This window comes from Martes martes (assembly GCF_963455335.1).
Source record: "Martes martes genome assembly, chromosome: 9".
NCBI lineage: Eukaryota > Metazoa > Chordata > Mammalia > Carnivora > Mustelidae > Martes > Martes martes.
Window position 1 is genome coordinate 6,564,684 of NC_137896.1, and position 22,404 is coordinate 6,587,087.

The 22,404-nt window shown below is 39.1% G+C and overlaps 1 pseudogene across 1 annotated transcript; it reads left to right on the forward strand.

Moving 5' to 3' along the window:
• The first annotated feature begins 236 nt into the window (after positions 1-236).
• On the forward strand, positions 237-19,986 carry LOC308349879 (ragulator complex protein LAMTOR5-like; annotated as a pseudogene). Its single transcript has 2 exons — positions 237-243; positions 19,702-19,986. The product of its transcript is annotated as a ragulator complex protein LAMTOR5-like (transcript).
• Positions 19,987-22,404: the final 2,418 nt, after the last annotated feature.

Here is a 22,404-nt window from a genome sequence, read left to right on the forward strand (position 1 = left end):
GATGTTGGGCAGCTGCAGTTTCTGTCAGCCAAGTGATCGCGAGGGTAGACAGCAAATTCACTGGTAAACACCCTCCCCATACAGCCACTCTGTCTCCCTTTCAATATGGTATTCAGTAGATTACAGGAGATTCTCATCGCTTTAATATCAATAGGCTTTGTGTTAGATGATTCTGCCCAACTGTAGGCTAATGAAAGTGTTCTGAACATGGAAAAGGTAGGTTAGGTAAAGCTACGATGATCGGTAGGTGAGGGGTATTAAATACATTTTTGACTTAAGGTATTTTCAACTTATGATGGGTTTATGGAGAGGTAACCCCAGTTTAAGTCAAGGAAGATACGTACTCAGATTAAATGCCTTTTGAGTCCTCTTCCCACTGATTTGGGGAAGTCTACTCTTTGTTTCTTGAGGACTCACTCCCAGGACCCAGCAGCTTTGGTGTGCTAATGGTGATAATAGGAAGGAAAATGAGACTCTGTTCTTCACTGTAAGTGCCTCTCTGTGTGTCATTGTCCTCCAGTGAGGAAGCCATCTGGTATTAGATATGAAACAGATAATACAGAGGTCTTCCCCCACCCACATTCATGGTGCCTGTGTAACTGGGTTAGGAAGGGAACAAGTATAACTCGCCTATTAGATGTCCTGATAGCAAAATTTAAAAGGTTGGTGTATTGTCTGGGACACTAGCTCTAATCCCTCCGTTCATTATGGTTAGCACCCTTTTGGGGTTTGTGTTTTGTTTTCTGCCAGTGGGTCCTAGTCATTGTTTCTTCTGACATGGTTTAAGAACATAGAAACTCAAGGGGAAGAGATCTGGATCATTATCCTCTTTCCCTGGGCTCCATATAGTTACTCCTTAAACTCAAAGGCAGGGAAAAGAGGATTATTATTATTATTTTTTTTGGTCTATTGATGTCTGATGATGGCATATCAGTCAGGATTCAGAGAAGCAGAACTCTAGATAGGATAAACACATGGATGGATGGATGGATGGATGGATAGATACATAGATGATAGATAGATAAGGTTTATCTATGATAGATAAATGGATGGTACTATTTCTAGAAATGGAAACGAGCAAGGACTTTTTAAGTGTCAATTTCTTACAAAAAGAAAGAAAAGAAAAGAAAGGAAAGAAAAGAAAGTGAAAGAGAAAGAGAAAGAGAAAGAGAAGAGATTAAAGTTCTATCTCACTGGGCATCATGCTTCAAATGATACCAGAAAAAAAAAAAAAAGTTATCACTTGAAAAGGTTATTTTGTTAGTAATTCCAGCTGAGCATTTATTGTAGTTAAGGTTTACTGCAGGCAAGAACAACTGCAGTGGGAAGAAAATTATTCATTGCATGCAGGATTTTCAAAATACCTTTTTGTTAGCACACATATAACATGCCCTCACCTATCATTATCAAATCTGGGCACTGCCAGAGATATCTAAATTTAACATGACAAACAACAGATGGAGAGAAACATCACCCCACTTAGGCTCTCCTGGTGTGAACTGTGATTCATTGAGGGGAAATTGAGGGTCATAAACAAATTGGTAACACAGTACCAGGCTGTGCCAAAGATGGATGGATGGAGGGATGGATGGATGGATGGCTGTTTGGAAGGAAAAGAGGAAGGGAAGGAAGGAGGGAGGGTGGGAGGAAAGCAGGAAGGAAGGAAGGTTGGTTATCAAAATCACCAGTGTGCTGTTATTAGGAAAGACATAAAATAATTTTGTAGGATTAGAATTCAGATGACATGGAGGAGGTAGACATCAAGAGAAGAAAATTGAAATAAGACTTTTCCTTGGAAAATTCTTACCCATTTGGGGGGCTATTAATAGGTATAGGATTAAAGTGGCCTTGGGGACAGTACAGAAGAAAGGAAAAGCTGGTTTGTTATTCCAGATCTATTTTTTTTTTAATTTGTCTATTCGATTGACAGAAAACCAGGAGATATGCTTACAAAAATTACTATAGTCTTCCCTCAGCACTTTCCAGAAAGTGTGGAGACTGAGAGGCAATCGTTTTTTGCCTTTTAAATTTTTCCTATTCTTGATCAAATCATATTTTGTGACAGTTCATAGCCAATTCTATTCTTTTCATTTTCCTTTGTTTCAGCAAAAAAAAAGGATTTGTAGTAACTTAATATCTTGAAAATTAGCTCAGAAACTGTTGCTATAACTCAGAAGTACTTACTGTACTTTTTTAGCAGTTTAATTCAACACTATTGGGACCACTGAAGGAGAATTCTCCATGCACTTTCAAATATAATGTGGTATGTGTTTGTATCACCACTGGCAATTCAAGAAGATAAAATGATTCAAGCAAACGTTAACAGTGGTTTTAATATACTAGAAGCATAATTAAATGATTATGACTGTTCTTCACACATATCTGTGGAAATTTCTTTGGAGTTGTAAATTAAGAGGAATCGTGCATGTTTTTCTTGTTTATTTAAGTAAAACTGATATAACTGATAAATCATAGCTCTTCAAATTATAATTCCTCAGTAATCTCTGAGTCTTGAGACCGTGATAATCTGCATCATAATGGTTAGGAGATACAGTAATTTTATTAAGTTTGGGGAAATCAACAGTCAGAGTGATTCACCAGTATGAATGAGAGAAAAATCTAATCAAAATTATGACTATGGCTAGTTTCTCACGATGAGTCCAGAAATCTGGAACAAAAAGAAAGTAGTTGGGGTCAGGAGAAGATGCCCCACCTTCACCCCTCAACCTACCAACTTTAGTGTGAAGGGATTTGTTTATTTTCTTTATATTTGCCACTAGAAACTGGACATGGTACGGAGCATATTTGGCTGTGAACGTTTGTGCAGTCCGAAAGTGCACAAAATCCATTCATTTAACAAATTCAATCAATATTTATTAAGAACTTACTTTGTAGCAGGTATTATGCAGAAGAATACGAGGAAGATGGGATGTCCACCCTCATGGTATTCACACATCTAATGGTAACAACAGGCATGCAAATGATCAGGTGCAGTGTTCTGTAGAATATGGTCCACGAAGATGGACAACCAGGCAGTGTCACAGTATCACTGAGGAAGGGCATCTCACCCAGATCAGGGGTGCAAGAGCTATTTCTAGGAGGAAGGAATATCTACACTGAGACCTTCAAGAAGAAGAGGAGGTAAAAGGTATGGAAAGCACGTTCCAGAAAAAAAGGAATGGCCAGAGATAAGAGAAAGCTTGATGCATTGGAAGAAGTGAAATAATTTTATGGCCAGTTATGTGGTACAGGTGGGAGATGCTGAAGAATTAGACCAGTGAGGTATACTGTGGTCAGACCACCAAAAACCTGGTAAGCCCTGTAATGGAGTTTGGGCTTTATTGAGGGGTTTAAGCAGTAACAACAAAACAACAACAACTAACATCTATATAGTTCTTAAATAGCATGCTTTTCCTACATTAACTCATTCAGACTCCTAACAACTGCATGAGATAGGTATGATTATTATTCCCATTTTATAGAAAAGAAAACTGATGCACAGAGAGGTTAACTAACTTCAAGGTTATGAATGACAGACCCAGGATCAAATCCAAGTAGTCTGGCTCCATAGTCCCCACCATAAACCCTAAACCATACCAGGAACAAAGGAGTGGCATGCTCAAATTTTCATTTTTGAATACTCCCTTGCTTTATAGCATGGAGCTTGGCTGGGAGGATTGGGCAAGCGGAAAAAAAAATAGAAACCCCTTTAGAAAGCTGGTGGATTGATTCCTGAAGATAGATGCCAGAGACTGTACATTCATGGCAAAAGCAATGGGGACATGATAAATATTTGAGAAATACACAGGATGTAAAGTCACTGGGTCTTGGTGATTGATTGTCCACATGGAAGGAGAAGTAGTCAGATGTGGTGCTCTGGTATCTGGTTGGCCACATGATGGCTGATGGCGCCCTTCACTGAAAAGAGAAACATGGAGTGTGAAATTGGTCCTTCCTTCCTCCCTCTCCTCTCCCATCCCTCCCCTTCCCTGCCCTTCCTTCTCTTGCCTCCCTGCTTCCCTATTGTCTTTTTATTCTTTCTTTACCAAATTCATAACATTTATTTTGCAGAGAGGCGATGGAGTTCATTTCTGGACTTGTTGAATTCTAGACACTAATAACATTTCTATATGTAGAAGAAATGGTTGGAGTCTGGGAATGGAGCACCAGGAAGACAAATGGGCTGAGGGTGGGTTTTGGAAACAAGCGACATGTACATAATAACATAGTCCATGCACATGAGTGAGGTCACCCAGGGAAAGCAGATAGAGAGATGGTAGGGACTACACTGGAATCTTAATGTCCAGCAACCCAAATGTGAAAAACTAGAGTTTAATGTTGAATTCCACTATTAAAAACTTCTATTTTATCAATAGGATATTTCGAGTCATAGAATGGAAGCTAAGAAGACAAAGTTGTGGGCGAAAAGAATCCTAGGGTTAACTAGATATAACTATTTGGGCTCCTTGGTGTACTTTTCATTCTCTTTTCCATGTTTAAGAATAATATTCTGTGATGAAGAATAAAAGGTCAACAGGTTAATACTGAATAACTCCCAAGCTTATGAGAGAACAGGAATCAAGTGAATTTGTTAAAATATTTTAAATGGCTGAATATATAAACACAGGACATGGGGTCAAAATGATGTAAGTTCAAATCCTAATTTCACCTCTTAGCGTCTGAGTGACCTTGTGCAAATGGTATCACCCACTGAGTCACAATTGTCTGGACTGAGTAGGTGGTACCTATTCTCAGTCCCAATGCAGGATAAATAAAGTAATGTTTGTGAAATGCTCAATGATTAATGATTGCTGTTTTTCTTTTCTTTCCTTTCTAATTAATTAATTAATTGATATTAGTGCTATTGCTTTTTATTAATTCTGCCTTTTCTGTTATTTCAACAGAAGAATTTTTCTGTCATCATTTGGGGAAAAAAAAAAGAAAAAACAGGGGTCCGTCTTCTTGGGAATGCCATAAAGAGTTGCTTAGGGTCATAATCTGAACCCAGGAAACTGATCAACTCAGAAGTGCTTGACTTTGTAAAGAAAAACATCATCTTTGTCATTTTAGATATTGAATTCAGAAAAAACAATGGCTAATTCCTTTTGGTAAGAAGGCAACTTAAGGGAAAGGGCCACACAGTGGCTAAGATTTCATGTAGCAAACAATACCTTCTGTGAGTTTAGACTTAGGAGTAGACATTTTAGTAGGTGTTGGGGGAAGACACTAGGGCTTCTACATACCATCTTTCCATGTTTCAATTTTGAGTATTAAATGTACTTGTTTATTTCAGTTTCAAGAGGGTGACACAAAGGATTTGGGCACCATAAAGAAGTTATCGCCATAATGATACGGCAGTTGTTAACAGTGTCTTTGAGAGTAGAAACACAGACTCTACTGGTCTTAAACTTAACTCCTGTTTTCTAAGAAGTCGAGAACACATCCCTTCATTGTGTGCCCACAAGCCTTGGAAAACAGCAGTCTATATATATTTAAATCGTCCTAAATTTGATGAGCTCATTTAGCTTGAAGTAACTAGCCACTTAGATGTATAAGTGGGTCCTGAGAACCAGTCTAAGTCATAAACTCAGTGTCTGTGCAGCCTAGTGGTTAAGTGCCAGTTTCCTCATTTGCAAAATGGCAGGGGTTGGGGGTGTGACTAATACTGTAAATCCACAGGGTTACTGGGCATGGAAGCAACCGAAGTTATCAGCTGAACTTACTGGGATTATTTTAAATAAAAGTTAATAAAAAACATATTTTGGTACATTTAAGGGTAAACTTACATTATTGTGAAAAATCACTTAGGTGAAAGAATGCTTTCTCATGCATATATATCTGAGTAAATACTTATTTAAAAATTTGTGTTAGGTCTATTAACATTTCTATTAAATCCATCATTCTAGCAATATGTACATTTAGCTTTTCCCAGAGAACATAGTAATGTAGGATAAATGCAATGAATACCCATAATGGGCTGCTTGCTATTTTTTTAATCTTTTTTTAAATCTTTTTTTTCATTTTATTTTATTTTATTTTATTTCTTTTCAGTGTTCCAAAATTCATTGCTTATGCTCTCTATTTTTATACTGAAGACAAAGGGAATAATAACTAACCTCAAGTGTGAACTTTGGCCTTTTAACAGAATATATGAGTTCTAAAGACATCTGAAATCCAGGAGTAACTATAAAATGTTAACATAACTCTCATCCTCTGTATGGACAATGCTATCGAATTTTAGGATGGTCCATAAAATGTCTTATTTGGAATTAAATAATAATGTCTTAAGTATAATACTTTTCTATCCATTTTTAGATGCAAACTTACAAGGGTGAAATACACAAATTCTTCATGTATAATTGTAAGAGGTTCTGAACCCAATTCCAACATGTTGTATGAGGTGGTCCCCACCCCCCCAACAATTATTTGAACACCAGCTGGGTGTCCTTCAACTCAATTCAATTCAATTCTAACACTACCTACCCAGAGGTAGCATCAAATTCCTTCAGGTTAAGGACTCAGTCTTGCAAAACTGACTCTCCCTAACCCCTTTCCCCTTCAGACACCAGTTTTGTAAGGACCTATTCAGCCAGAGCAGCCCCACCCCGGTTGAACAGCCATTTTGTTGTTTATGCAGTAAAACTTAAATTAACCCTGCCCCCCTCCAGGGGAACTTACTTAAAAGCAAATCCGGGAAACCCGTCCCAGGTAACAAAGCCCAGATACAAGGGTAGGTCAAGTCAGGTGGAGAGAATGCCCTGAATGCAGGGATGAGTCGGGTCAGGTGGAGACATCCAATCAGTAGAGCGCCCATACTGTCTCCCTAGCTACCAAGGAGTGTGGGCCCCACCTTTTGGGCACCAGTTCTGACCAAGGTGATAGGCTAGTTCAAATAGCTACTATGGGGTGAATTGTAGTTCAACTGGCCACCCGTGTGGGACCTAGCATGACTGTGCAGCTTTCTCTGTGTGTTGCAACCTCATTGGTCACCTGTGTGTGGCCAGGCCCAACCACATGGCCTGTGCTAGACGTCCCTGGCCGGTCAGTTTGATTCTTGATGCTTGGCACGAAATAAAGCTTTGCTTGACCTTCGCTTTGTATCAGTCTCGCTCCTTTGACCATGGACCCAACAGTTTCAAGTCCAGATTATCACTTGTGTTTCTGACCAGCCAGCTATAGATCAGATGTTCTAATGATCTTCACCTTGGGTTTGATTACTTTCCTAGAGCAGCTCATAGAACTCAGAGAAACATTTTACTCACTATGTTACCAGTTTACAATAAAAGAATATAACCCAGGAGAGCCAGAGGAAAGAGATAGGTAAGGCAAAGTAAAGGGAAAGGTCACAGAGCTTCTACGCCCTCTCCATGCCTGCCACTCTCCCCAAGTCTCCAAGTGTTCACCAACACAAACCCTCTGACCCTGGTCCTTCTGAGTTTTTATGGAGGCTTCCTTGGGTAGGCATGATTGATTAACTCATTGGTCACTGATGTCTGATCAACTTTTATTTACAAAGGTCTGGAGGTGGGACTGAAAGTTCCAACCCTCTATTCACAGAATTAGTTCCCCTGGCAACCAGCTCTGTTCTCTACCACAGTCCAAAGCCATCATTAACATAACAAGAGACACCTTTATTGCTCTCACCGCTCTGGACACTCCCAAGTGTTTTAGGAGCTCTGTGCCAGAACCCGTACAAAGACCAAATATGTATTTCTCACCATAACACACCGTAGATTCAGAAAGATTTGACAAATGCATATACATTGTAACACATATCTCTTTAGAGATACAGAATATTTTTGTGTTCAGAACATTTTTGTGCTCAAGGGAATTCCCTTGTGCTTTTCCAGCCCATTCCTGACCACTAATTCAAAAGCAGCCCTTGTTGTAATTTTTTGTATAAAATTGGACTAATTTTTCAGCAATTCTAACACTTTATATACTGGAATTATCTAGTATAAATTCACTTTGATCTGGCATTTTTCATTCAACACTTAATTTGGGGGGATATACCCATGTTGTAACATATATTACTCTGCCCCTTTTATTGCTAAGTGGTATCCATTGAATGGATATACCACTTTAAAAAAATCCTACTCATGGAATGCATGTAAATTTTTCGTAATGTCTAACGAACAATAGTCAAATTTATCACATTTTTGCTTGTATGCTTAGTGTTTCTGTGTCCTAAGAAATCTTTGCCCAACCCAAGGTCATAAAGATATCTTCTTATGCTTCATTTTTAAAATGTTACAGTCTTAGTTCCTATATTTAGGTCTAAGTTTATATGGGCACAAAATTTTTTGCTGGGAGTAAAGAAGGCATCAAGATTCATCTTTTGTTTCATATGTATCTCCAGTTGTTCCAGCATCATTGCTGAAGAGACTTCCTTTTCCCCATTGCAGTGTTTTGGTAACTGCAAAAATAATTGATTGATTATACACATTTGTGTCTATCTCTGGATTCTGTATTTCTTTTTTTTTTTTTTAAGATTTTATTTATTTATTTGACAGAGAGAGATCACAAGTAGGCAGAGAGGTAGGCAGAGAGAGGGAGAGAGGAGCAGGCTCCCTGCTGAGCAGAGAGTCCGACGCGGGACTCGATCCCAGGACCCTGAGATCATGACCCGAGCTGAAGGCAGCGGCTTAACCCACTGAGCCACCCAGGCGCCCTGGATTCTGTATTTCATGTCATTTATTTTTGTGCCAACGCCACACTAGCTTGATTAGTGTAGAATTGTGGTAAGTCTTAAAATCAGGTACGGGAAAGTCTTCATTATTCTTTTTTTTAAAAGATTTCATTTGTTTGGGGCGCCTGGGTGGCTCAGTGGGTTAAAGCCTCTGCCTTTGGCTCAGGTCATGATCCCAGGATCCTGGGATCGAGCCCCACATCGGGCTCTCTGCTCAGCGGGGAGCCTGCTTCCCTCTCTTTCTCTCTGCCTGCCTCTCTGCCTACTTGTGATCTCTGTCTGTCAAATAAATAAATAAAATCTTAAAAAAAAAAAAGATTTCATTTGTTTGAGAGAGAGAGAGAGAGTGCACACACAAGCATCTCCTCCCCCAACCCCCCACCCCTGCAAGCATGAGTGATGGAAGGGCTCAAAGACAAGCAGACCCTCAGACTCCTTGCTGAGTATAGAGACCCATGCAGGGACTCCAAACAGGGGCTGAAGGATGAAGAGGGGCTCCATCCCAGGACCCTGAGATCATGACCAGAGCCAAAGTCAGATGCTTAACCAACTGAGCAGCCCAGGTGTCCCTGCTATTTTTTTTTTTTTTAATATTGCTTTTGCCTCAGTTAAGGTCTAAATCTTCTGCATTTCTACATACATAGAATAGAATCTGTCAAATTAACAACCACAAAAATAGTCACTGAAATTATGACTAGGATTGCATTGATTCTATAAATTTGACAGTTAAAAATACAGACTTATAAAACATAGTTCTATTTACTTAGATTCTCTTAATTTTATTCTCAGTAATACTGTGTGATTTCAGTGGGGCAGTCTTACACATCTTTCATAAAATTTATCACTAACAATCTTATGGTATTTAAAAACTACCATATTTTTTTAAATATGGTATATAAAAAACTGGTATTTAAAAAATAAATTCCAATTTTTGGCAAGAATATAGAAATACAATTTCTTTTCACATATTGACATTGGCTCTTGCTATCTTGTTAAATCCCCTTATTAGATTTAGTAGTCTTAGAAAAATCTACATAAACAATCATATACTCTGTAAATAAAAATACTTTTGGGCACCTGGGTGGCTCAGTCAGTTAAGTGTCTGACTTCAGTTCAGGTCATGATCTCGGGGTCCTGGGATCAAGCCCTGCCTCTGGCTCCACACTCAGAGGGAAGTCTGCTTCTCCCTCTGCCTGTCCCCCCACTTTTGCATGCCCCCCTCAAATAAATAAAATCCGTTTAAGAAGACACTTTTACTTATTTATTTTAATGCTTATAAGCTTTTCTTTTATTAATGTTTTTCATGTATTATATGTATGCTTATTGATTTTTGTGTTATCACAGTTGCTGGTACTTCTGGTACCATGTTGAATAAAATCAGGTGTCCCTGATCTTAAGGAAAACTTGTTTTGTCTTTCATGACAGATCTTCAAGAGGTATCTTTCAGATATAATGATCCCTGTGTGTTTTTCATAGATTCCCATCAGAAGATTTTACAGATTGAGAAAGTCTCTGATTTTGTTCCATGCTTTTCTTCATCAGTTGTGATGATTATATGATTTTTCCTTTTTCTGTGAATGGTTGAATTGAATTGAAGGCCTCAAATATTTTACCCCGTTGTATAGTTCTATTTGGTGGGGAAGGGGAGATAAGTCACTCATTATTCTGTTATGGTTGAGTTGGAAATCTGTTACCCACTTGTCTGTGCAGAATATGTTTATGATTTAATTGGTGAACATTTAATAATAAAAATAACAATGACTGGGGCGCCTGGATGGCTCAGTCCGTTGAGTATTCAACTCTTGATTTTGGTTCAGGTCATGTTCTCAGGGTCCTGGGATCCAACCCCGTCCAGGGCTCCATGCTCAGTAGAGAGTCTGCATGAGAATTTTCTCTCTCTCATTTCTCTCTGCCCCTCTCCCTTACTATCTCTAAAATAAGTGAATCTTAAAAAAAAATAACAGTGACAACAATGGTGGAATCAACAAGTAATGCAGGGTGGCAAACTTACTACGTGTTGTACACATTCTCTCATGCAACAGAAACAGCAGCCCCACAAGGGAAGTCTTTGTGGAGATGTATGTGAACCCCGAGATTTCATTCAGCATAAGTCACATCTCAAGGAAACATAGCTTGGAAAAGGAATAGTCTGAATTTGAATTCTCTTATTCCCAGAACATGCTTGTTTCAACACTAGATAATACTATTGTTTATTACCTGCGTCACCAAGGTTCTTTTAATGGATACCTACTATGTGTAAGACATTGTTGAGATATGGACTTTCTTTCCAAAGATACCTTTGAACTGTTGCTATGTCTGCCTCACTCTGGGTACATTAATTCTCCTTGTAGACAGATTTTGTATCAAAATGTCTGCCCAAATTCTGAGTTTGACAGTACAACCTTCATTTTTCATTTCTAGGCCTTGGCTTGTAGATAACATGAAATATGCATGGATACTTTACACAACTCAGCCATGGCTCTATAGAAATGCATTCTACCAAAAATATATCGTCTCACTCAGATAGATACAATATCTACACACAACAAGCTACAGCCTCCCTTTCACCAAGTCTTCTCATCCACAGAATGTTCAAATTTGGTGCAAAAAATAATGGTTTAATTCAAAGAGCCTTTAAGAGATTGTCATCTAATTGAGAATAAATGTGAAAGGACACATCATATCTGGGCTACAGATCATTTGGAAATCGGCAGGTAAATGGTTCAGCTGAGTAACTCATCAATTACATACTAAGCATCTGCTTCTTTTATCAATTTAATAAGTATTTATTAATGGTCTATTATGTGCAAAACACTTGGGCCAGCACTGGAAAAACAAAACAACAGTGATGAACATTAAATATGGTTCCTATCATCCTCCAAAGAACCTAGATTCGCAAGTACCATGTGCAAAGCTCTCTGCCATGATAGATTCTATAGGTTGAGGATGATGGTGGGAGTTTATAAAAATCACTAACATTTAATGTGTTTGTTAGGTTTGAGGCTAGGAGATAATGGCATATCTTAGGCATTTCTTGTTCTAGAGACTGGGATACTGAAGCCTAAATGTAACTTGCCCAAGGCCACGCTCCATGACATGATAGGGCTGAGGTTACTCCGAGGTCCTTGGATTCCAGATCCTTTGTTCTTAATCACTGTGGTTTACAAACCCCGCTGATGATGTATGTTAGATCCATATAGGCAACTGGTTTGTTTGAAAAATTATTTATAACAATCTATATGGTTAAATCTCCCTAGAAAGGAGTCCTTTCCTTAGAATCTTGATTTCTCTCCCCTTTCCTTAAGCTCTCATATTTTCCTTTTCTTTACCTGAAAATCATCCAAATGCCTTTCATCGCATGAAGAATTATTTCAAACCAATGTCAAGTGTGACCCACCCCACCCCAGGTCTTCCATAATCTGACTCCTCACTAGCTCTGAATTAGCTGCATGCTAGCCTACCATGTGCTCCCTGGACATAAGTCACCGGGGACTTCTATCCATCCTCCTAAGTCCCAAGCTCTTTCCCCCCAACACTAGCTGTTTCTCTGCCCACTACACATGGCTTCTTGATATTAGCATTGCTGGTTTCTCCTCACCAGGTCTCCACTCAGAGGTCACTTCTACCAAGGAGTAGGACTTCAACACATCCTTTTTGTGGAACATAGTGCAACCCATAACACACTCATTCCTGCTAGCCCTATCTTACATAGGAGAGAACAGAGAAAGGAGTAGAGTAATTTGCCTGAAATTACAGAGCCAGCAGATGGGGCAGCCTAAATCCCAATCCTGTGTATTTGACTGAAGAGTCTGCTCTCCCACGGTGAGGCTCACAACTTTTGTAGAAAGCACATGAAATTGTAGGAAGTGGAGGAAATACACAGCCCAAAACATCCGAAGACAGATCATAGACCCGTGGCAGTTCTCAGCAGGGGCAGTAACCCCCTCTAGGGAGCACTTGAGAAGATGTATGTAGTTCCTAGTTATACTGGCTGGGTGTTTTGGGGGGCCATGGAGAAACAGAACAAATGGGTAAAAATTGCTGGGGCCCAATGTCTCAACGTGTGTCTATGGCCTGTGTACAATTACCTTTGCTGAGAATGGATGCTTCTGCCACTGGTGATAGGGGCCAAAGGTATACAAAGCTCTGGTAATGTTTGGAACATTTCTCCTTAACAGAGCATTATCACACCCAAGATACCAGTTGCGCGCCTGTTGGTAGGTGGTCCTTACACCTCTCGTCTCAATGGGATCAGCATCTTTGATGCCTTCTACCTGCACTCGCTTTTTCTCTTTGTGCCCTTATGTGAAGTATTTGCCTCTTCTCCCCACACTGGCATCCTCTTTTCCCTCCTCCTTTTATCTGAGCCTACGTATCCTTGATAACTCAACTGAAGTCCCATCTTCTGCAGTGTACTAATTCTTGGAGACCTCTTCTCCACGGAATCCTAAAGCAGTGTTCACAGCACACACTTTAACATCTCATTATATATTGTTTCATTTTGTTTTGATGGTACCGTGTGTCTAGGTCTTATTTCCCCAATTAGATTCTGAACTTTTCCCTGGGTCTCCATGGTACCCAGGACAGTACGGGGCACACAGTTAGTGATTTTTAGAAACAGGCAATATCCAGAGCAACGTTCTTAGAGAACAGTTCATTCCCCTTAGGTCCGATACCTAGTGTGTTTTAGCTTTCAGAAATCTCGTTATGCAGAATTTAGAATTAGAAAGGAACTTTCTGTGGTGTGTTTGGCCTACTCTGCTCTTTATTATGTCATCTGTACACCGACAACAAAACTTTGTATTATAAAAATATTGCACATAATGAAGTATAATGAAGCATAAGAAAAAAATTAAAATAGTCTGCAATCCGCCCATCTTATATAGCCACGATTTTTGCATATACTTCAAGATATATATTTTTTCATACCAGAGAATGGGAATAAATTAGACAAACCTTGTAACTGGCTTTTTTCACTTAATATTTCATGAGCACCCAACCACATTAATAAACATATTGAAACTCTCACTTTGAAACAGCTGGATAGTATTCTCTTTTATGAATGGAGCATCATTTGTGTTGGATGTTTCAATTATTCATTCATTTCACAAATATTTACTGATTTCTTGCTATATAGCAGACACTATTGTTCTAGTGAGGAACCATTTCCAGTCCATGCTTCTTGTCAAGACTATGTCAGTGATTCTCAGGGTGATCTGTCCTCCAGGAGTGATGTGGCCCCCAGCAGACATTTGGCAATGTCTGGAAAGGTTTTTGTTTTGTTTTGTGGGTTTTGGGGTTTTTTTGTTTTGTTTTTGTTTTTTTGTTGTCACAGTTTACCAAGAGGCAGGTAGGGTTGATAACTAGTGGGTAGAGGGCAGGGATGCTCCTAACGTCCTCCAAGGTCTAGGACAGACTCTCAAGACAAAAAAGTATCTGGTCCACAATAGCAATAGTGCCAAAGTTTAGAAACATGGCTCCCCTTTGAGGTAACATACTTCTAGTCAAAACAAATACAATTATAATTTAGTCTCCCTGTGTAGAAGCCTTAATATGCTTAGCCACTTTGCTAAGAACTCTGTTCCCCTTTGCTGCTTTTTGCCAAGAATTGATGTCCAGAGGCTACCAGTTATAACCTAGTCATTGATCAAAAGTAAGAATATTAAATAATAACATTTCAGGCACCAAAGAATAACTTAGGGAAGGTGAGTGAGCACAGGGATAGAAGAGGACCCCAGTTATCTCAGTGTTCATCATTTGATTTACATCCAGCACCCCAGGTAATGATGACTCTGATAGTAGGGGTGTTGTTTGAAAATTGTAGTGGGCTAAGTGTAGTTTCATTACAGGAAAACTAACTCAAGACCTCTTTCTCCTTATTGCTGTGACTTTTTAAAAATTTCCTTTAGAAAAAGAGTGAGTATTGACCTCAATGCAAAAAATCAATGTTTTAAATTTTTCTTTTCTTTTTTTTTTTTAATGAAGGAAGGTTATTTCACATACACTTTGAAAATACATTTTGTCTGACCTAGAAAGGGAATAGATAATTTACAGAGGACATAGTGAAAATTAAGCAGGTGGCTGTGAGCTACATATATGGTGCCAGAAGTGAACCATTTGTTAATGTATGGCTTGGTAGGCATATGTACCCAAATCTCATCCCAAATCTCATCCATCCTTTTTGGAAGGAAGAGAGGGAGAGTAGGAAGAAAGCATCAACATGACCAAAACAAAATTGTATTACAATCTCTTAAACTTACGCTTTGAGGAACTAATCATTTTTATTTACTTTGCTGTCATAGGTCATTTCTTAAATTGGACTTATTGGTTATAAAACATTTTATCCTACATGATTTAGACATGCAAATTGTTAAAAGATGACTATTATGAACACAGGAGGTCATGACTGAAATGTATTAATGGGCAATATTTGGGGGTGAGAGCAGTTGCTATATTATGTTCTTTTGTATTAAATAAAGCAGATTTTTAAAAACATTTTATATATTTTATTTGACAGAGATTGCAAGTAGGCAGAGAGGCAGGCAGAGAGAGAGAGAGGAGGAAGCAGGCTCCCTGCCGAGCAGAGAGCCTAATGTGGGACTCAATCCCAGGTCCCTGAGATCATGACCTGAGCCAAAGGCAGAGGCTTAACCCACTGAGCCACCCAGGCACCCAAATAAAGCAGATTTTTTAATGGTGAATGATGCCCCTTCATTATGGGCTTGAATACGCAGGATTATGAACTTACATGTAGACAACCAATTCACGTATTTCATAGGGTGGAATAGTCAAGTAATATCCTTTGTTTTCCACTTTATTTGTGTATGATGGAGTTCTTATATGAAACATAAAACAATAGAGTCTTTCTGATTCTTTAAACCTGAAAACGTCAGTGTGTGAAACAGAAATTCCTAGTATTATCTAATATTAGATATCTAATTAGATACCTAATAGATAATATTATCCTAATATCTCCTATATGAGATCATTTCTATTGTTTCCTAGAAAACCAGAAATATTTATTTGGTCCATTTTATAACTAACAGAACAACATATATTTATCCTCCCAAATATTCTCCCAACTTGATATGTTGCTTGGTGTTATATCTTATGAACTAAGCAAGTTGTTTATATTCTATAAAACTCATTTTTTCCAAATGTGCAAGGAAAGAAAATAGGAAAGATAAGATCAATTTCTCAAGCTTATTGTAAGTTTATAATAAACTAGACAAAAGTAGAATGGCTTAGCCAGACTGGTATACAGACAGCTGGTACAGAGATATTAATGGCTCTCTTTCTTTAAAAAAAAGTCACAGGTTGTTTGAATTAAAGCTGCATATATTAAGATTAATAAATCTTGGAAACACTATGTTGAGTCAAGGGCAAGGACAAGGAGAGGGTGTAATTGGAGAGGACAACGTAAGGTGATTTTATCCCTGTGGGTAATGAGGTGGGATGGTAGAATCCTCAGTACTATTGCATCATTCTTTATAATTTGTTGCATGACTTCATTAAAAAACATAATAGAGTATAAAAGTGAGCCTATTCCCTATTTAGTGATCATCACAAAATGGTTAATTTTGGCCATACTGCATGGTTCCTCTCACTTCATCTATCCCCCATTGAGCAAAATTTGAGCTCAGTACAGTATTTCTGTAGGACAGTGGATGGAAGCTTGGAATATGACTCATCTCCTGATCCCTGTGTATATTGAACTCAGTGATTTTTATACCCAATGAAATGGTTTTCTTTGTTGACTGCCGTTATAAGGTTCTTTTTCTCCTGTGCAAATCTCTGAAGCCAGGTGTTTATCTATGTTTATGTTTTGTAGCTCCCCACAAAAGCTCATGTCAAACAAGAGAAATATTATGTATTTTTAATATAGCTAGCAAGAATAGTGAGATTTAATGTTATTCCACAATAGCTGATGGGATATTCAAGTCCATAAGTTACCTCCAATTTGCCTATGCCTGAAACCTTTACTGGGCCATGTTTATGAGTTTCAGAAAGGTCTGTTTTAGGTTTGCCACGGTCCTGGGTTAAAAAAGCAAGATTTTTGCATTATCTAAGTATAATGCTCACATTAAAAGAAAAGCCTCACTTCAAGTTAGTATTTTTAATCTCTATTTTTTTTCTAACCAAGTCCTCCAATAAATACTTGACTGACTGACAGTAGGTGTTACCTTCTAATTTGAAAATGAATTTTAATTTAACCTTCACATTGTTGGAGAAAAGTATTACTATTCACTCAATAATTAGACTTAATTGGTCTGAGGATTTAAATGCAGCCTTGACACCAAACATTCAAACTGTGTATATTTCACAACTTTAAATGGACTCCTGAGACCACAGCTACCAGATATATTTCATCAGCTTGTGGTATACTTTTGTCAGCAAGCAAATGTAAAGGTCCAGTTGCTGATATTTGAAAACCAAAGTCAAAATGAAGTAAAAACAATGGGTTTTATGATTTCTGGACTGCATATGATACTGTTTTTTCTTTTTTTTTTTTACAGCAGAGATTGACTATCTATACTCTTTTCTTATCTTTTAATTGGCATAATCATTAAATATCTACCAATCAATATGACACCAAAACACCAGCAGCAAAAGCAAAATTAGACAAGTGGGATTCCATTAAACCGAAAAGTGTCTGTGCAGCGAAGGAAACAATCAACAGAATGAAAAGGGAACCTGCAGAATGAGAGAAGATATTTGCAAACCATATATTAGATAAAAGATTAATATCCAAAACACGTAAGGAAACTCCTACAACTCAAGAGCAAAAAAATTAAATAACCCTTAAAAAATGGGCAAAGAGTTTAAACAGATATTTCTCCAAAGGAGAAATGGAAATGGCCAACAGGAATATGAAAAGATGCTCCGTGTAACTAATCACTGGAGAAGTGCTGATCAAAGCCACAACAAGAGGTCATTTCACTATGTTAGAATGGGAGTTTTCAAAGCAAAACAAAATCAAGTCAAACACAACCCCTGTTGGTGAGGATGTGGAGAATTTGGAACCCCTGTGCGCTATTGCTCGGAAGGCAAACTGGCATAGCCACTGTGGAAAACTGTGTGGAGGTGCCCCCCAAAATTAAAAAATAGAATTAAAAAATATGAACCAGTAATCCTATTTTGGGCATATACCCAAAATACCCTGAAATCAGGATCTAGAAGAAACCTCTGCACTCTGATGTTCACTGCGGCTGTTATTCAGGACAGCCCAGATACAGACACAACCTAATGTTCATTGGCAGATAAACAGATGAAGAAAATGTGGTATATACACAAGTAAAATATTATTCAGTCTTAAAAACAAAGGAAACCATGATAAGAAGGATGAACTTGGAAGATATTATGCTAAGTGAAATAAGCCAGACAGAGAAAAACAAATACTATATGAGTCCACTTATAAGAGGTCTTTAAAAAAGTTATGCTATAGGGGGGTCTGGGGGGCTTGGTCGTTTAGTGTCTGCTTTTGGTTCAGGTCATGATCCCAGAGTCCTGGGATCGAGCCCTGCTTCGGGCTCCCTGCTCAGCGAGAAGCGTGTTTCTCCCTCTCCCACTCCCACTGCTTGTGTTCCCTCTCATGCTGTCTCTCTCTCTTTGTCAAATAAATAAATAAATAAAATCTTACAAAAATAAATAAAATAAGATAGTCATGCTTTTAGAAACAGAGAATAAAATGGTGGTTACCAGAGCTGAGGGAAGAGTGAAATGGGGACTCGCTGTTCAAAGGACATCAAATCTCAGTCACGCAAGATGAATAAATTCTCGAAATCTGCCATATACAACGTTGTGCCTATAGTAACAATACTGTATCGTGTGCTTAAAAATGTGTTAAGAGGGTAGATCTCATGTTAAGTGTTACTATCACAATAAAAATATTTAAAAAGTATATCTGCCAAACATAATATCTACCATTAAAGATGTCCCATATTTCAAATGTTCTGTCACACTTTTTACATGCATTAAAAATAAGCTTCACAATATTTAATGAAACCAATTATTATTTCTATTTTAAAATAAGAAAGTGAATTCCAAGCATGATAAATGTTGAGTTTGTCTGACACAGTTTTGCTCCCCTCACCCCAAAGATGAGTACATGGTCTATGCCGGGATCGTTGGAACATCTGTAGGGATTGATTCTGTAATGATCACATGATCAAACTTGGACCAATCAAATGAACTCTCTGGTATTTTTCCGACTGAAACTGGCGAGGAAGACTTTTCTCCTATTAGGTCATAGAACTGGATATAAGTTGATCTCATGTAGACAGCAGCCACGTTTCCCACTATTCAAAGATAAAATCCAGCTTTGACAGAAGACATGAGAGAGGAATACCAAAGACCTCCTAATGACTTTGAGTGTTTAGACCTAATTATAATCAGAGTTTTTCAATTCTGGCACAGCTGACATTTTGGACCAAGTGCTTCCTCACCGGGGAAGGGGACTCTCTTGTGCTAACATCAACACAGCGCTAGATGCCAGAAGCACCCACTTTCCTGAAGTTGTGACGAGGATGTCATCTGACATTGTCAAAGTTCACCCGGGGAGTGGGATGAGGAGGGGCAAAATCATCCTCTGTTGAGAACCACTGAGGGATAACTAAGAATATCATCACCACTGTGCTGGTGAATTATTTGAGCTACGAAATCTTCTCCATTGGCTTAAACTAATCTGAATTTAGTCTCTGTAAAATATAACCAAAGGAACCTTGACTAGTTTGAAAATGATGAGTAACCTGCACAAAGACATAGAAAGTCTTGGAGCACTTTGCTAAGTGCATGCCATAAGGAAAACAAAAGAATTTACATATTCATATATACTGTCTGTGTGCATGCATGCGTGTGTGTGTGTGTGTGTGTGTACACACATATACACATAAGAGGGACCCGCAGGTAAAGAGCTTTAAAAGGAAGTTTTCCATGTGAGTGAGTGAGATGCACTCCAGGCCTGGGGTGGAGAAGGACATGATGCACTGTGGGATCTGGGGCTGGGCGAACAGTGAGCAGGATAGAGGTGACCTTGAAGCAGCATTCGGAGGACATGATGAAGAACCCATCCATTGTTGGAGTCCTGTGCACAGGTTCACAGGGACCTAATCTGGGTTGTTGTGGGACCCCATCAAGTGAAGCACGCTGGGGGGATACCTGCTCTAGCCCAGCAAGCTGCTGAGCGAACCTCAGACCCCACTGACTTTCCTGTGGTGTCTGTAGAATCAGATAACGGGAACATTAGCAACCAGAAATAGGATGGCATCACAGTGGCAGTGCACAAAGTGGCCTCTTGATAGCTCACATCATTTCTCCAGCAGCCTGTCATAGGGGCTCGATCCTACCTGTACTAATTATCTTGCAGAACTATGAAAGTTCCAGAAGTGAGGCCATTTATCTAGTGTGCATCGGGTACTTTTCTATTAATTATGAAGTAAGCTGCTTTTTGACACTCAACGGACTGACTTATTAAAATATTAGTAAGAAAGGCTCCTGTTTTGAAGCAGCAGGCTCAGGTCACTTTGTACACAGAATTTGATTATGTTCAATGAATCTGGTTGGAGGGGGAAAAGTTAAGTAAATTTTCCACATTGTTGACCCATGAAACACGTTAATTGAGAGGTGCTTCTCAAAAAAACAAACAAAAAAAGTATTCTGAGTTCACCTATTTTGGGAAAGGATTGGTTAAACTAGCCAGCCTGCTTTCTTTTTATAAGAGGATACCTCGGAGACTCTAGTAAGATGGTGTGCTTTAATAATCTCCACCAGTTTCTCATGTTTCTTTGACAACTTTTTTTAATAGCTCCAGATAGCACCTTTCAAGACTAAAAGTCGGCAGAACTCAACATGGTAAGGGCAGTGGCCCACCGATGTGAAAGGCAGGCCCCAGCAATGTAGGGATAAAGAACGACATGTTCTCTGTCCAAGGAGAAGCAGACATGTGCAAACTCATAGCTCCCTTTGCTGAGTAGGTTTATCTGCATTTGGAGAGAAGGGGCGAGTTATGACGGAGCCTCTAGTCTATAACAGAGTTGGGACACTTCCCTCCGAAGGCAACTAGAGGTCATGGGAGTCATCTGACCCCCTGTGACCTTGGGAAATCTCTCGGCCATGTGGTCAAGGGCAGATAGTGGGGTAAGACAGCAGGCAAGGCAACCATTTAGGACCCAGTAGAATAAATCACAACAGAAGTGGTTAAGGGTTTTAACTAAACCAGTGACAATGAAAATGGATGAAATAGAGTGACTTGAGAAATATTAATGCAAATTATTGCCTATTGCTAATCTTCCATTTTATAGTGCCATTTTTAACCACTTTGGTAGGCCATCTTAATTTCAAAGATCACATTTTTGTCACAGCAGTGAAGAAAATTCTCTAGAAAGTCAATAAACGTAAGTATTGTAGCTTTCTTAAAATCTGGCCTCACTAGAAGAGGAATTTTTTTTTAAAGAAATGTTTCTTGAAGTCAATTCTACGAGCTCCATAATAGATGGTGATTTTATCCATAAAACATAAAAATACTAATGTATCCTATCCTGATATTCCAATACATAGGCGTCATGTCTGCTTTGAGTCCCTTGTACATAGTATTCTTAGTAAAATTGCAAGTGGAAAGCATCAAGTCCCCCCATACCCTCCACCCCCCCATGTGTTAAAACCACTGGGGTTGTCATGGGCATCTTTGGATCAGATAACTTCTGGCTCTTGCTGGTTTTGTTGCCTGCATGCTGGAAGATAAGGATTTGGCCAACCGGCAAGGGCTTGCACAGGGGAGCTCGCGGGGTCTCGCTCATGCCTGGCAGCATGTGAACACTCAGTGTCATTATGCAAGTTATCATCAATCAGCAGGCAGCTGCTTTTAGGACTTCCAGCCGGCAAGGCAAACATTTGTGCTCCTGGCTTCCTCCCTGAGCATGCTGGACCTAGGGCCCATCAGACAACAGAACTGCACATACAATCACTACCCGCGGCTCTGGACCACTCGAACAGATGTTCCGGGTTGGTGCTGGGATGCTCACCTGGCAGCCCTGTTGGAGCTCAGAGGAAGATGTGGAGATTAGAGTCTGTTTGCTCAACACAAAGGGCTTTCTATGGAAGGGTTGGGGAGGAAGAGGCAAAGCTGAGGATAAATCCAACAAAACATTTTTCAATAAAAGAGACTGGATGCTACAGACACGGGCATACACAAGAACAGCCTAAAACAAAATGCGAAAGACGACAAAAACCATTTGGATCCTGATGCAATGACAGCGAGGCTGGTCAGCTGTGTTAAAAGGAAGAGGAAGAACGAACACTGATCCCATAACCAATAAATGCTTCTGAGGCATATACCATGGGCTCTGGCGTCTGAAGGGTACAAGATGAGAAGCTAGGACCTAGCATTCCAAGAATTTGCAATGTTCTTGGGCAGAGAAGACAAGCCCAGGGGAACAAAGTAGGTATGAACAGAGCTTGTTATCTAAAGCTTGGCTTTACTCTGTGGAACTCACAGGAGGGGTGTGAACCAGAGTATTCTAACCCTGCAGTTTTCTGTGAGAGAAGTCCTTTAGGCCTTTCAGCAGATATAGGCCTGTAACGCCCCTTCTTTAAAAGGGTGAGTCCAAATAAACAGGAAATGCCCTGGAGTGTAGGGTATATATTCCAGAATCTCCCAGGAGCAATTAAGATTTCATTGAACAAACACAGGTCACAGGGGAAGAAAGGAAAAAATAAAA